Source organism: Ailuropoda melanoleuca, chromosome 4, assembly GCF_002007445.2.
Source record: "Ailuropoda melanoleuca isolate Jingjing chromosome 4, ASM200744v2, whole genome shotgun sequence".
NCBI classification, from domain to species: domain Eukaryota; kingdom Metazoa; phylum Chordata; class Mammalia; order Carnivora; family Ursidae; genus Ailuropoda; species Ailuropoda melanoleuca.
This window is the reverse complement of record NC_048221.1, coordinates 113788104-113804423: the sequence shown is the minus strand read 5'-3', so window position 1 is coordinate 113804423 and position 16320 is coordinate 113788104. Positions and strand designations below refer to the sequence as shown.

Below are 16320 nucleotides of genomic sequence, written 5' to 3'. Positions count from 1 at the left end.
AGAAGAAAATGCAGTAGGTAGAGCACATTCATTCCTGAAAGAAATCATCTCCAGCGACATGAGAGCAGCCCCGGCGTGGCGCCGGAGACCCCTCACCAGCTCAGCAGTGTGATATGGGCAGGGAGCCTGCCTGCTGCCCGAACTGCTCCTAGCTGCTTCCTGAGGCTGGTGACAGTGCGAAAGGGACAGTAGAAGGACATGTGGTGGCGGGAAGAACAGGAAAGCCTGAGTGACAAGCAGCTCTTCTTCCCCTCCCCTCCCCCCACCTGCCAGGAAAAGAGCAGAACCAAGCCAGTTGCCCACTACCTGCCCAAACCCAGGAATGCCTAATGATGTTTCAAAGAGGGTCAGTCCGGTGGAATGGGTCTTAGGAATCTTCCACTTCTGAACTCCCAATTTACAGATGAGAAAATGAGGCCAGAGAGGTAACTGACTTGCCCAAGATCGCATGATGACTCAGTGGCAGTTTTGGCTTCCAGTCTCCTGATTCTCAGATTCCCCCTCTTGGCCTCGCCAGGAGATCTCAAGCTTGGCTCCACAGGAGAATCACCTGGGGAGCTTCAAAAAAAAACTGTGACCAAACTTAACCCCAGAGATCCTGGTTGTGGGATGGGGTGAGGCCTGGACGTAGGCATTTTACAGTTCCCCAGGTGATGGGCAGTACGCCTGAAAGAAAGGGTCCCTTCACCCTGGTGTAACCTAACTCAGCTGTCTGTCCCGTTTTGCTCCAGGATGAACCCAGCCCTGTGCTGGGGCCCGAGCCGGGAAAATGCAGCAGAATCGGTTCTTGTCCTAATGCTTGCTCAGCGTCTGGCAGAAGAGCCTGCTGTAAAGGGCTCATTCCAGCAGCAGAGTTGATAAGAGTGACAATTTCTATTTCTACAGAAATAAGTGAGAGCAGTGGTTAACTCTGTCTGGGAAGGCTGAGGGAGGCGGTATTTGAGTCCACGGTAGAGGATGAATAGAGTTTGCTGAGAGGACAAGAGGCAGAAGGGTTTTCCAGGGAGAGGCAACAGCATGTGCGAAGTCCTGAAGGCATGAAGCGACATGACACATTTGTAGCTTGGTGTATCCAAAGCAGGGAGCAAGGTGGGAGCAGAGGATACAGAGCTAAGGAGGCAGGCAGGGCTGGACCCCAAAGGGCCTTAGGATACAAGCCATTCTAAGGGCTGGGGATTATCTTGAAATGATGGTGAATTGCTGAGCTAGGTCATGCAGAAGGAAGGCAAAGTAAACTTACATTTTAGGAAAGGAACCTGGATGGTGCTGTGAATAGTGAATGGGAAGGGAAAAAAGCCAGAGGCGGGAAGACCAGTTGACAGGGAAGGCAGAGAGATGACGAGGGTCGAGGGCAACAAGCACTGAGGGCAGAGGACAGATAAGACCCGTATGCTGACCTCTGCCCTGAGTCACTTCTTTTCGAGGTGGAATTGATTGGACGAGGTGGTTGGCCAAGGAGCTCGAAGGTCTGATTCCAACCCAACTCCTCCGTATTCCTCTTCATGTATTTAGAACTGAACGGCCCACACCCCCCTGCCTTTGATACCGCTGGTCCCGCAGCCTGGGATGCCTATCCCTCCCCCATGCCCAAATGTCCAAAGAGGATAGATCCTTTAAGTCTCAGATTGATGCTGCTTCCTTCAAAAAGCTGGGTTTTGAAGGAAGGAAGGAAGGAAGGAAGGAAGGAAGGAAGGAAGGAAGGAAGGAAAGAGTAAAGTTCAGCAACTTTATTCTATGTGTTCTCAGAAATGGGTCTTTGCATTGTGCCTCCTGAGAGGTCTTCCTGTCCATGTGGCAAACTACCACTCCTTCTCAACTCTGCCCCAAGCCACCTGTTCTGGGAAGATGTCTTTGGCATTTACAGACATGGGCTGTGTCCCACAGCACTTTTGTATTCCTCTGTCAGTTTTTAGAGAATTGTTTCCCATTGTCAGTAATTACTGTTTTCCCTATCTTCTTCTGTCTCCTGTCCTAACACAGCACACAGAAAAAAGACGTTTGATCAAAGTTTGTAGAACGAATGGGTGTCAAGGCCGAATTCATGAATCTAGGGAACTGTTCTATAATGATGATGATGATGTTTATGGGATGCTGGAATCCCCCCTAAGAATGGGGCACCTCAGATTTAACTCTCCAGCATCAGGTGACACCCAAGGGTGGAGTGATATACTGAGGAAGTACACCCACGCCTTTCGAACTGGTCTGCAGACCACTTGGAAGACTTCCTAAGGTGACTGCAAGGCTGGGGGCTGCACTTCGAGAAATGCTTCCAGGGCATTCCCTCAGAGGAGCCTTTAGCCATGGCAGGGAGGGGAAGAGAGAGACAAGACTGCCCTACCCAGGAAAAGTGAGGCTTATCCTTGTCATCTGGGCAACTCTCCCTAGGGCAAGGCCCTTTCCCGGCCTTCTCAAGGAACTAATATCTTCCAGAAGCACCTCTTCCTCCAGGAATCTCCCCTAGCTGGGGGTTATGAAGGAACTTCTGACGAACTGACACACTCATGCACTGGCAGCTGCTAGCTTCATCCTCCCACAGGTTACCTTTTAAAGTGCTGGAAGATTCAAAAGGATTTCAGGTGCTGTAGAACTTGAAGGGAAAACATATAGACCTCAGCTGGGTCCTCCAGCTCGCCTACCATGAGGGAACTAGGATATCTGAGAGTCATTCCAGCTCCCCTTGAGTCATGCACCCAGGCAAGGAAGTCCAGATTTTGAGTCTGAGCCGGCATCTCAAGGAAGAGAGCTTGAATCAGCACAGCCATCAGAACTCTGCTTGAGGGAAGCATTGCTGAGACTAAAAGGAATAACTTCCTCTGCAGCAGTCTCTCTGAATGCTTGTTCCCCTGTGGCAGCTAAGTTCCCCTGTGCAGGTTAAGGTGATGTATCCTGGGGCTAAGGGGGAAGGAGGAGGGAGCAAGGAGAATCATGGGAAAGAGGAGGGAAGGGAAGAGCCCCTCCTGGACACACATGCACCAGTGCAGGATTTACGGGGGGCTCTGCTGATGCCTGGACAGGGAACACCTTCCAAACCGGCCGCATCCCCCCTGGGAACCTGCCAGCGTGTGACCCCCATGGCAAAATTCCTCCCGAGGCTTTGGCTCTGCAGGAAGCTCCTGGCTGTTCTCTAGAACATGCAATTCCTGTAGGAGAAGACAGACAGGCTGGGCAAGGGCAGGCAGGTGGGGCTGGCCTAGCCCTTCATCACTCCTGGGCACGTTCAGACTAGAGGGCCCCATTTCAGGGCAGCCATCTGCTTGGAAATGAGGTCTGGTAAAAAGCCATTGATAGGGAGGCCTCTCTCCCTAGGAGACCATCAGCTTTAAATCACCCAGAGGAACTGGGGGGTGGAGGTCTGGCTTGACACCCTGAAAGCCACTGCCAAGAACAGGTGCAGTGAAAGCATCCTGAGGACAGGTTAAAAAGAAGTCAGTCCGAGTACAGAACACGATGCCCTCATCTGGGGTGTTTCTTATAGCACCTGTTGCTGGGATGGGTGGATGTGTTCTTCAGGATAATGCTTGGAAGCCTCCAGAATTTGTTTTCCTTCAGGCTGTCTGACCTGATACTATTCTTTAAGACCAGCTTCTTTCTGCCCCAGACCTTAAGTTCAACCTTCAGGGCTGGGTCCTCGATAGACACCATTTTAACTTTCAGTGAAAACCTCAGCCATCTCTTCAGGTTGTACTTCTTCCACTCTGATTTCGGAAGGACTTTCTCACCTCTGTCTCTCCAGATCTAGCTGTGGAATTTCCCAGCCTCCACATGAAGTCCTTGCAGATTCCAGCCGTTAAACATTCTGAGTCCACATAAAGCCTCCCCTACGGCCTGCCACCACGGAAGGATTTTGGGTGGATCTAAGGTCCCATCCAGCAGTTCCTCCCCTCTCTTGGTCCATCCAACAGAAAGGCCATTTGGAAGCCTTCCTCCAGTGCTTCCTTCTGGATTGACCTGGCAGACATGAATTAAACTCCCATTTTGTGCCAGGCACTTTAGCAGGCCCTGGGAATACACAAAGAGTAAGACCAGAGAGAGGCGATAGCAAGCCAGAAGGTCCTTTTCCCTGCTGAAAGTAGAGGACTGACCGTAAAGTCTGACATTGACCCTGGGAGATGGGATTAACTGGAAGCTCTCAAATTAATTTACATCATCAGATTTTTCTAGGCCTCACTTGCTGCTCCACTGCAGTCAGCCTTGGAGGTGTGGTCCCAGTGACAAGTAAGCCAAACTGTGTTGCAATTTTCCTCTTAGCACCATACACATCTTTGAGTCTGGGAGAGCAGGTGAGCAAGAGGAGGGCCCAGGAGGCAGGGCGGGCGGGGTACTCCGTGCATTCTGCCTGGATTGGCAGTGCCGCCATCTTGGTTTGTTCATCCGTCCGAAGCCTGCAGCTGCAGTCTCCATGGCCTGCCCTCTCCCCACAGAAGGGGTTAGGAAGAACAACTGTTCCAAAGCCAGACTGAAGGGCTTGGCCCACTTTTGAGGGTTTCCAAACCAATTCAGCTCAAGCCATCCTGCAGCTGTGCCTTTAAGAGAATAATGCAGGCAGCTGAGCTCATCTTTTATGAGCTCATCTTGCAGAAGGTGTGGTCTCTTCCTCCTACTGTTTTTCTTGTGCTGCCGGAGTCTGAAGACTTAAAGGAATTACTACAAAACAGCTCACCTTCGCTTTCACCCATGAAACACAAAAGCACTGCAGCAAACATCAAAGTCTGAAGAGTCATTGTATTTTGAGTGAGTGTAACAAACAGGCATTTCACTCCTGTGCCTTACAGTTGGTTCTAGTCCTCAGGTCCTCCCTCCCAGGCTTCGGCTTCGGACACCTATTCTGGGCAGTTCCAGAGACCAACAATAGCCTTTCATCAGTAGTGTTTGAACTACAGATCGCTATCCATTGCTCTTGACTGTGACTGTGTGTGCAATAGTGAAGAATTAGCAAGTGCTAATCCTCAGAACTTGGTCTCGGACCCAGTCGTAAATATCACTTCTGCTACTACGAGCAACGCGATCCTGGGCAAGTTACTTAATTTCTCTGAGTCTCAGTTTTCTCATGTGTGGAATGAAGTTAATAGTACTTACCTCATATAATCGAAGTGACAGTTGAATGAGAGAGCACATGTAAAGAGTGTCGCAGGGACTCTTTGGTGGCACAGAACCATTACTCGACAAATGGCCCACGAATGTGCTGTTGGTCTGGCGTAGGAGGGACATAATATCCTTTTGACAGCCACTATCTGTTGACCAGGAAGATTGAGAAAGGAACAATTTTGCTTGTTAAAATTCTCACACCTCTTCCTCCTTGATTTAACCCTTCACTCTCTCGGCTGTCTGCCTGCTGCTCCCACCAAAATGTCAAAACTCTTCGAGGACACAGATTATGCCCAGTGGTCAACAGAGTCTTTCTACATTTTTAGATAGTCAATAAATATTTGTGCATGGATGTATGGATATTTTTCTTCAACTGACTAGTGGAATATGACTTCTGCTGCTAATGGGTATCAGTACCCAGGAAATATAGAGTCTAAGATGGGAGAAACATGGGTTTAATATTTACTAATTTCCCATACCCGCCCTGATTGCTTTTAAAGGTATTATATCCAAAATCTTTAGATCTTGCTGCTTTGCATGACTAGATTAGATTGCATATAGGAATTTTGCAAAGCAAAGAAGATACATCACACTGATTTGCATCTCAATTTCTATTCCTTTTTAAAGACTCTCAAAAGCCACATAGTCCCTCAGCAATAATCATGTGCAAGGCAAAGAAATTAAGAACTTGGGCTGGGAAGACATTAAATTAGTCTCTGGAATGTAGTAAAAGACATATCCAGGGGTGTATTCTTTCCCTGGACTTCTTTCTGGCCCCTGCCACGGACTCTGAGCAGAGCAAGCACTCATGGGGAAGGTTCCTCTTGGATAATGAGAGAAGATACATTAAAATCTTGTTACAAATCGCTGCTTGGTACTTTGGATTTGTTATATTTATAGGTCAGATCGTGTTCCCATGCACAGCGGTGTGTAAAAAGCATCACTCCTGATGACAACAAAAACCTACAATATAGAGTTTCTAAGGCACAGAGTCCCTTAGTAATAAAAAGCTGCAAGACCCAATAACCCAACAGTTCTCTTCATCCCCATTCATCGGCATTCCAGGGAAATCTACTGTGCTTCTCCCTTCCAGTCTCTTAGGAATCACAGTGATAATGAGCGCTTGGGGAAGGCGGGGGCGGGGGGGGTAGATGAAAATGAGCTGGTTATTATAGCCCAGGGTGGTTGTATTAAAAAGAGGAGTCTGGTCAGAAAAGAAGCAAAAGGCCCAGCCTGGAGTGTAAGGACTCTGAGGGAATCAGAATTCCAGATAGGGAATCCAGAGTAGGGCTTGGTTTGTTTATATTTGTTTTAATAGAGCAGTAAGACAGGGCACAGCTTCCCTGTGCCATATGTAGATTTACTGCTTGGGGAGGAAAGGCTCCAATGCAAAGATGGGACTTCCTCTCCCATCGGGAAGGGGATCTGGCTTCAGTAAATCCCCAAAGCCTATAAATAAGGTTTTGCCTGCCAAGTGAGCAGGACTCGGTGGTTGCAGTTCCCATTTTCAGAAGTCATTTCCTCGGGGAAGCCCAGCTGAACCCATTCAGCTTGGTGGCCCAGGGCACCCTAGGAAGCTCTTAACCTCTACCCACCAGAGCATGAGGCACCCACATGGCCCAGAGTTTCCCTCCAGATGTTCCACCCCTAGTCCTCACAGTTAAGCTTGTTTCTGACAGGTGTTCTCAGAGGGGAGGAGGGGAGAGTTGGAGCGTACAGCCATGGGAAACATCCCTGTAGTAATAACTGATCCCCTGACCAAGTCCCTCATCCCTTCAGGCCCCCCTCTTAGTGAAGCCTTCTTGGAATGCTAATTAAACATACAATTTTCTCAGCCCCTCCCCCCAGCACCCCCTAGCTCCTGTCCCTGCTTTGTTTTCTCCACCGAACTTATTACCTTTTGACATTATTTTTTATTTATGTGTTTACTGTCTCTCCCACTAGGTTGAAAGCTCCAAGAAGACAGGATTGTTGTCTCCCTTGTTCACTGGATTCCCAGTACTTAGAGCAGTGGATGGCACATAGCAGACACTCCATAAACATATTTCTTTGAATCGAGGCCTACTGATGGTCAAGTGCTTTGCATTGATTACAGCCCCCAAGCCAACCCTACCAGTGAATGTTGGTCTCTGAGGGAACATAAGTGTCCTCTCCATGGATAGGTAGGGTCACTCTCTGCCTTCAGAAGAGTGCTGCTCTCCCAGAGAGTGTTTTAACGGCCACTGTGTTAGTGGGAAGAGTCACTCTGCCTGATTAAAAGTCTCAGAATAAGTGGTGTTTTCTTCTGTTTCTTAAGTCTAAAGTGGTAAAAAAAGAAAAGAAGAAAGAAAGAGAAAAAAGAAAAGCCAGACCCTGCCCTCCTCTTTCTCCCAGTTAGACTTGCTTCTGTCAAGGAGTCAGTCTTGGCCTGAAGCTTGATCTCCCTGGAAAACGGCTGGCACCCCACTTTCTTGTTTACGCTGGGAGACGTGGCTCAAGAAGTCATGGCTCTTAGTTAAACAACAGAAATCCAAACTGGCTAATTTAAGTAGAAAAGATATTTATCGAAGAACATTAGGCAGTTCACAGACTCTAGAACAGCTAGAGAAACAAGCCTAGAAGCAGCTAGAATAACACCCTAAATCACACCACAAAAGTGGCCCCACAGAGACCCCCATTTTTGCCACTCCTGTGTTCAGACACTCCAGCTCACACACAACCCACCCTACCCCCCACACCCACCCCCGCATCAACATCCCCAGCACGGGGCATGGAGGCTGCCCCGGGTGTCTCATCCACACTACCTGAGAAAGTGGACCAGGCTGCTGCCGCTCTCACTTAAATGGTTTCACACAGCATTTGCTCCTTACATAATCAACTTCAGAGTCTGCAGGGAGGGTGTGCTACTGGCCAAACGCAGCTCGAACGCCGGGTGATTGACAGCAAGGGAGCCTAGGAAAGTAAGTATCTGATCTTCTCCTGTGGGAAGAAGATGGGGTCACATTCCTCAAATGATGAAGTGATCAATAAAGTATGACAAATGTCTACTTCACTGATATACTTGGTTCTCCTGGCCAAATGCCCTCTTACTAGCACTTACTGCAACATTAATTTCTAAGAGTGAAATCTTACAGTACCCTTTTCACATGAGAAGATGGACTTAGATTCAGAGACTCGTCCAAGCTCACGCGGCTCAATAAACATCAGATTAAACATTCAAATGTGGTCTCCCCCACACCACACTGACTCGGGGGCGCTTCACGCCTTCGTCGGTAGGTTGCCTCTGCTTCCCTATTCTTTATTATCTACGTCCGCAGGTATATTTCCTTTTGGTCCCATCTCCCCGTTACACAATAAATTCCTATTCTTCTTTCCTTCTCTCCTCAACCCACTGACTAGGAGGGACCCAAGAGCTCTGCAGCAGAAGCAAGTGGTTACCCGTCCAGCAGCCATTCGCCTCTCGTCCCTTGCTAACAGAACGTGGGCTTTGTCCCAGAGACGATGGACGGGGTCTCCGGGGTGAGTGGTGATTGGTCTAAGGGCAAGCATGTGACCCCGTTCTGACCAATGAGGTGTAAGGAGTAATCTGTGAAGGAGTTTCCAGGGTTCCGGCATAATAGAGAGGCGTGGGAGAGAATAGCGCCCCTCTGCTTCCTTTCTTTCAGCTTGAAACTGGTCCTGGGAGGACAAGACAGCCGCCCCTCTAGCTGCCCCACTGGGAATGCTAGAGTAAAGCCGCTCCAACTCGGCACGGTGTGTGCGCACGTTCCTTAATGTTCCAGGGCCCACTTCTACGTTTGACTCTCACTTAACCTGGTCCTTCTCCCCACCTATCCAGGAGTTCCAGCAGCAATTGCTCTCGGCCCTCACCTCTCCAGCCTCCCGTGTGCTTCTCTTTTGGGCTTCCATCACCTCGGATCCCCTGACCACCTTAGCACTCCCTGCAGCGAGTTACCCGCCCTGCTCTCACCTGCTAGGTTCCACATCTCTGGTGCCTGGCCTCATACACTACCCTTGGATCTACCAAGTCCCCTAACCTGGGAACCTTGACCTCAAAGTGAGCGAAGTTTCCCTCACACCTAGGGGAAGGTAGCAGTTGCACAACATTGTAGATGCAATATATGCCACCGAATTGTGTGCTTTAATGTAGTTCATTGAATGTATGTGAATTTCACCTCAAAAGAAATCCCTTCACTCTAAACCTGTTTTGCTCACTCCATTCTCTTGCTACTAGCCTTCACCAAATCTGGCCCTCCCTTGAAAGAACACACTGTATCTCCTGACACATCTTATCCCCCACTTCATTTGCCGCCTTTTCCTGCTCAATAGAAATCCTTAATATGAAGTCCATGAACACCGAAAGAGGGCTCTGAACTCCCTAAAAATATTTGCAAAACTTTAAACATTATACATGGCATTACAAATATTTTAAAGGGGCTTGTGATCTCCAAAAACATTAATGTAAAACACATGTTAAAAAAAGGAGGAAATTGATGTATATTTGTGTATATATATGGCTAGAGTATATCTTCAGCAGCAGTTCACAAACTCCAGCTTGCACCATAATCACCAAGAAGGTTTGTTAAAACACAGATTTCTGCCAACCCTCCCCCCCAAAAGTGTGGGGTGGGGTCTGAGAATTTGCATTTCTAACAAGTTCCCGGGTGATTCTTTTGCTGCTAGTCCAGGGACCAAGGCTGTTGTGAGATACCTGAAAACTGTTAATATGATTGCCTCCAGGGAGGGGGAGCCTTGTTGGCTGAGGGCGCAGAGGGAAGGCGTTCTCACTGTGCACCCTTTTGTATCTTTTGAATTTCTGCCCATGTGAGTGTATTACCTACTCAGAAACAAACCTGAGATTGAAAGAAAAAAAAAAAAGAAATGCGAACATCACTACCTTAAACTCACTACCCTCACCCACATGATAAGAGTTTTGTTTTTTTTTTTAAATCACTACTCTTCTAGGTCACCAGCCTCTCCCTCTTTTTGCCTTTGCTTCTCAATTTGTATGCTGTGCATCCACTCAGTGTTACTTAATTCAAATAAGCCCAGCTGCTGGGTACCGGAGCACATTTACACCTTCCAAGAGGAATCCTCCTTGTGTTCAAACAGCTAAAAAACACAATGACGAGTTCAGTTGTCTAAGAAAATAAAACAATCATGAAATACTGTTTCCCGCCAATCAAATGAAAAGTTATTAAATATCCAAAATATGTTGGCAGGCATTGGGGAGCACAGACTTTTTGCACTACTGGTAGAAACAAAAATCGGATCATCTCTAGAAGGCAATCTGGCCTTTAAAAATGTGCACAGCCTTTGACCTAATTAATTCCACTTATAGAAATAAATCCTAAGGAAGCAGCAAGAGATGCATAAAGGCATTTATAATTAAGGATGTTCATCTCAGCATGAAAAACCAGAAAAAAACTCAATGTTGAACAATCAGTGTTTATTAAATATAATGTGCCACATTTATCACGGAACTCAATGTAACAACAAAAAACCATATTGTAGAAGGATACTCAGTGACATGGAAATGTGCTCAATGTTGTATTACCAGGTGACAGAATGTAAATCAGGTGACAAAACAGCACCGCGGTATGATGCAATATGTTTAGAAAATGGTGACTGTGAGATGACTTGAAGGATCTGTTCTGCAGTGTTTAATAGAGGTTATCTCCGACTGGACTGATTAAAGGCAGATTTTATTTTCATTGCGCTCATCCGTATTTTCAAACTTTCCATCCGGCGTGTATATTGCTTTTATTAAAAACAAAAACAGAAACGGGGGAGGGGAGCTTGCGTTGACATAAATGTCAATCAAGACCGGGTCAGATGCGTCAGATAAGGAGCGCCCTCAGGGAATGCTGTCAACTGCCCCTCCTGAGACACCACTCCCTTGGGTTGGGCAAGCTTCTGACAACCAGGGACATGGGAGGGGTGAGAGCTTTTCACTCCCGTCTCCATTTCTGCTGCTGCAGCTGCTTCTCGGGACAGCACCCACAGGAGGCCCCACGGTGGGGGCCAGCCCCTGGCCAATGGCCCAGTAGAGCCTCTGTAGACAAATCCACCCAAACCACAGGCTGAGCACGGAACCTGGGCGCAGGCCCCGAGGGAAGGAGCCCATGTCCTGACCTGGGTGGACTGCTGGGCAGTTTGTGGTTAACCGCACCTCCCGAGAGGCTGGGCCGGCTGGAGGCCAAGTGAGAACGGAGCGTGGGAGCCAGTCATGGGAGTGAGCAAAAAGAAAGTGTAGTAATCAAGACAGAGACTTAAGTTGAAACAGTGTAGGAGTTGACAGAGACGGGGGTGCAGATAAAGATTCAGGCTGACTTTGAAGAAGAACCAGTTTTTCCACCAGGGCGCTGGACTTCTCTAGGGCCTACAGTCCCCTGCTCACACAGAGCCATTGTTTAAAACACCACCAACAAAAACCTCATGGTGATTCTAAGAAAATGCCCCATCTGAAGAAAATGCCTATGGCTCAGGTCTCCTTGGGATTTTTTAATATGTGCAAAGCCTCTAACATTATTCTTCACAGCCATCTTCCAGGGTAGACTAGCCATGGCATGGTCCCCAGACTTTAAAAAAAGAAAACAGCTGAGGAATTAAAGTTAAGTTTCCACAACTCGACCATGTTGAAAAGCAACACTACAGGATTGGTCATGTTGGTTAATTTACCGTCCAAGTAAAGTTTCCAAACTCTGTGAACTTCCAGGTAGCAATATTTTTTTTTTTTTTTGGCAAAGATTAAAGCTGTGATTTAGTAGAAGGAGCACAAGACGTAGAAGGAACACCCAACTCTGCAACCAGCCGGCCAACCGCTGCTCGAGTCTGAGTGCTAGCCCTGCACCTGAGTCAGGTAACCTCTTGGAGCCATGATTTCCTTGTATGTAAAGTAGAGAAGCTCACTCCTCCAACAAACATTTATTGAGCACCTACTATATATCAGACCCTGTGCTCAGCACTGGGGACCCAATCATGAGCCAGTTCCCACCGTCATAGGGATTAAACAATGTTATGGCCACAGTCTGTCTTTGGACGCTGCAAGTTAAAAATGCTTTTTACATTTGTGAATTAGTGAAATAATTAAAAGGAAGGAATTTTGTAACTTGCAAAAAAATTACATGAACTTCCAATTTCAGTGTCCACAAATAAAAGTTCATTGGAACACAGTCCTATTCATGAGTTGACCTAGTGTCCACAGGCTGTCTCCACGCTCCAGCGGCAGAGCCGAGCAGTTGTGACAGAGACTCGACAACCCACAAATCTGCAAATATTTACTATCTGACTCTTTACCCCCCCCCAAAAAAGTGCTGACGCTTGGACTAAAGGAAGAAAAACAAGGTGATTATAGACTCCGAAAAGCTCAATGAAATTAAAAGAGGGGAGGAATTTGTCAAGGCTGTTATGAAGGTGAAAATTAAAATGCTCCCTCGCTTTATATAGTATCAGATCCCCTCCCAAGTCTGAGTGTTTCTGGGTCTCACTGGGCTGTGAGTTTCTGGAGCTCACTGGGCTCACCACCGGCTGAAAGGGACAGGTGTACCTGGAACTTCAGTGGCCCCTGGGTCCACCTGCACGATGCAGCCCCATCCAGCCCCACCCAAGACGCACTGGTGTTCCGGAGTCTGGGAGGGAGACTCCCGTGTTCGCAGGCTGCCCTCTAGGAATACACCTGTATTTTTGCTTAAGGCGCTGTTTCCATGACACCAAAGGTGCAGGGACCAATATGCAGCTATGCTTTCTGCTGTCCTCACACGCGAGAGAGGCTTTGCGGCACAGGGGCATGAGGACAACGGCCCTCCACCCCTCGGTGTCCCTGGGAGTTCACTTTAAACCCAAGGCACACAGCCATGGCCTCTGTGTCCCTGAGACCCTGTGAAAACGGCCCCTCCGGTCCCCTGCCTGCTGCGTATCCCACTGGCCTGGGAGACAAGGCCAGAGCCGGGCATCTGTGCCAAACTCTCGTCCCTTCTCTCCCCTAGCGTTGGCTTCCCTCCCGCTCTCCACGCCAGTCACCCGGTGCCTGTGTGGACTACTGAATACAGGTGTGCTTGGCTTTTCTCACCTCCTTTATGAGCTCTTTGGTGCCCACTTGGTATTTCCCAATCCAGCTCCCCGTCAGACACCCACCCCTGCACTTTCTCCTACCGCAGCTCCGTGACACACGGGAAATCAGCCCCAGCCTCCCTCGGTCCCACCNCCCCCCCCCCCCCCCCCCCGGTGTGTGGACAGGCCCCAGGCAGCTCCGTTATTGTGTCAGCGCCAGGCCAGTCCTCGGGCCCAGTGGGCACAGCCCGCCAAGGAAGCTCCTGCCTCTGCTTCCCTGCGGGGGGGAGGGGGCAGCCTGGCCTCTCTGTCAGGCTGGAGCCCTGACATCCTCCCTGGCTCCAGCCTGCCCCTGCCCCACAGGCGGAACCCCGTCCCTGACACCTCTGCCCGGCAAGGCCCACCTGCACGGGCTCTGACAGCGACACCCTGCCATGAAGGGTCCAGGTCCCCCAGGTCCTCAGACCTCCTGCCACAGAGGCCCTCCGGCCCCCCAAGCCAGGGTGCGCACCGCATTTCTCACCCTTGCCTGCGGTTCCCGCGCCCCCTGCATCTCGCCTGCTACGTGCTCATACTGGGTCAGCACCCTTAACTGCCCCCTCCCCACCCATGCTTGGCTTCCTGCACCCTATTTTTAAAGAGTATCTTTGGCACCCCTCTTCAGCCCAGAAACTCACTGGCGTGTGTGAGACTGGGGTTCCAGTGTGGAGCAACCCTGCTGTTCCATTAGTTAATTCTGGCCTTTTGCAGGCTGGCTTCCTTCCCTTACCCTGAAGGACCTGTGCCACCAATGTCCCAGCATGGCTCGGGGCCCAAACCCACTTAACAATGACGCAGCTGGGGTCATGGCTTGGATCCAAGCTCTAGCAGCGCAGGACGAAAGGTGAGGAGACAGGTGGAAAAGGCAAAGAGTCACACACATCACACTGTCTCTGCGGTGGGTTCAAACACTGGGGTGGGCCCAGCTTCACAGGAAAAGGCAGCCAGTGATGCAGGAGGTGGGGAAGACAGAGTGCAGAGTGGGGCTGACAGCGTAGACCTGCTCCCCTCTGCGGGGGCTGGTGGTGAGTTTCTTTTCGGAGGAAAGGCAACATCTACATTTGTTTCTGTACCTTTAAGGAGGCAAGAAAGCAGAGACAAAGGGACAGAAGGAAATGTGCAGGCAGGACTGTCAAGAGATTAGCCAAATCCCCCTGGCTTCTCTGCCCTATTTCCGAGTGTGTGGAGAGATCCAATTCCTCTCTTGTTCCTGGGTCCCTCCTAATCCAGGATATGATTATATGAAGTAGATTAAAGGTGTCTGTGACCGGTGCAGGGCCTGCCTCACCTCTGCAACCAGTTTTGCAAGAGTCTGTTCATCTCAATTCAATTAGCAAACTTGGAAAATGCTCATGCTGACTGCTGATTCTTGATGACAAAGTGAAAATTGATGCAAAGTTTTATAGGGAGTCTGTAACCTATGGGACTCTGTCCCTTCAGCAATGCCCTTAAAAAGCAAGCTCTCAGAGGCTGATGATTAGGCATGTTTTGGGAAAAATTCTTTCATCCCATGGCAAGCTGGATGGGGGACGTCCAGGGTCCCTTCTCATTCAAAGCTTTCATGTGTCTAAGGTTACTGGATGCCGAAGGGCAAGGCCAGAAAAACCACTCACAACAGCAGTTTAAAAAAGACTTGACATCGTGTTTTACCCAGAGCAAAGTGAGCCCAAACATTTCAAACTAGAGCTGTCAACAAAGAATGTGTTTGCAAACCAGACACGATTTAAAATAAACTTCAGCCGGCAAAGGATAAACCTTCCCTAAAAAGGTAATCAGAGCGTGAGTGAACAAACTTTGGAAGTGGTCTTAGAAAAGACTTCTACACCATCCAACAGCCTTTCACACCTTTAACTCCAAATGGACCTGTGCACTTGTTTGGGGTGTGGGGGAGGGGGATTCAAACAAATGGAAAACTTAGGGTCATTGCATCCTACTCAGCCAGGGGCTGTGGGAAAGCGGCAAGAAATGGAGCACTCTGTGGCAGCTTTGAAAGGGAAAGCAAAACAGGCTAAATCCTGAGGATTGTGGTGTGGGAAGAAAGGGTTATAAGGTGGGTAAGGTGAGGTCCCCAGGCCATGCGAGCAGGAGGTCCCTGGGACGGTGGGACACACCTCAGTCCAGCTGCTGGTATGCACGGCAGGTTACCTTCTTCCTCTCTCATTGATGCCCTTCTAGATCTTCAAGGCACCACATTTGGCAAAGTTCTCATTCCTTTGAGATCATACCATTGACCCACCCTCACCTCTACCTTTTACTGGCATGGGGGAGGGGAAGCTTTGGCTTTGACAAAACATATTTTTTAATATTTTCACTGTGCAATAGGTCATATTTACAAAAGAGTGTGCATGACCTATATATACAGTTTGAAGAATAATAAAGCCAAGCAGCCACACATTACCACCCAGCTCGAGGAATAAAATATGGCTGATACCTTGAAGCTCCCTCTGTTCTCGCACCCCTTCCCATTTAGCTCCCCACCCCCTCCCCAGGCAAGCCACTGACCTGACACATGTATCATTCACTCCCTTGCTTTTCTTCCCAGTTTCAATCCATTTATAATGGATCCCTAACCATTATATTACTTAATGATGCCTGGTTTTAAAGTTCATCTCATGAATCTATACAAATGATAGTCTTCTCTATTTGTTCTTTATACTCCATGGCCGGTATTCCTGAAATTCATCCACATTGATATACGTAGCTGGCGTTATTCATTGTCTGTGCTACATAGGACTCCATGGTCCGATTACACCACGATCACTTCTTCATTCTCTTGTTTACGGACATCTGGGTTGTTACTTTTTTTAGTTATAAATGAAGCTATTGGGGCATCTGGGGGGCTCGGTTAGTTAAGTGTCTGCCTTCAGCTCAGGTCATGATCTCGGGGTCCTGGGATGAGTCCCACATCTGGCTCCCTGCTCAGCGGGAAGTCTGCTTCTCCCTCTCCCTTTGCCCCTCACTCCTGCTCGTCTGCTCGTGCTTTCTCTCTCTCAAATGAATAAATGAAATCTTTAAAAAATAAATAAGTACATAAACAAAGGTATTGCGAACATTCGCATACATGTCGCCCATACAACATGTTCGAGCATTTCCTCGGGCACAGCTACTCGGAGTGTCGTTGCAGCCCCACCGCTGGTGCCCAGACTGGCACTGCTTTACCACGAG

General features: G+C 48.7%; 1 long non-coding RNA gene across 1 annotated transcript in view; it reads right to left on the bottom strand.

The window, feature by feature from the left end:
- Positions 1-16320, bottom strand: part of LOC105235652 — a 127997-nt gene that overhangs the window by 38876 nt on the left and 72801 nt on the right. Inside the window, exons 14-15 of the long non-coding RNA XR_002141843.2 lie at positions 7869-8043; positions 5077-5231 (exon numbers count right to left, since the gene is read on the bottom strand). This is a non-coding gene — a long non-coding RNA (uncharacterized LOC105235652). The remainder of the gene's footprint in view (positions 1-5076; positions 5232-7868; positions 8044-16320) is intronic.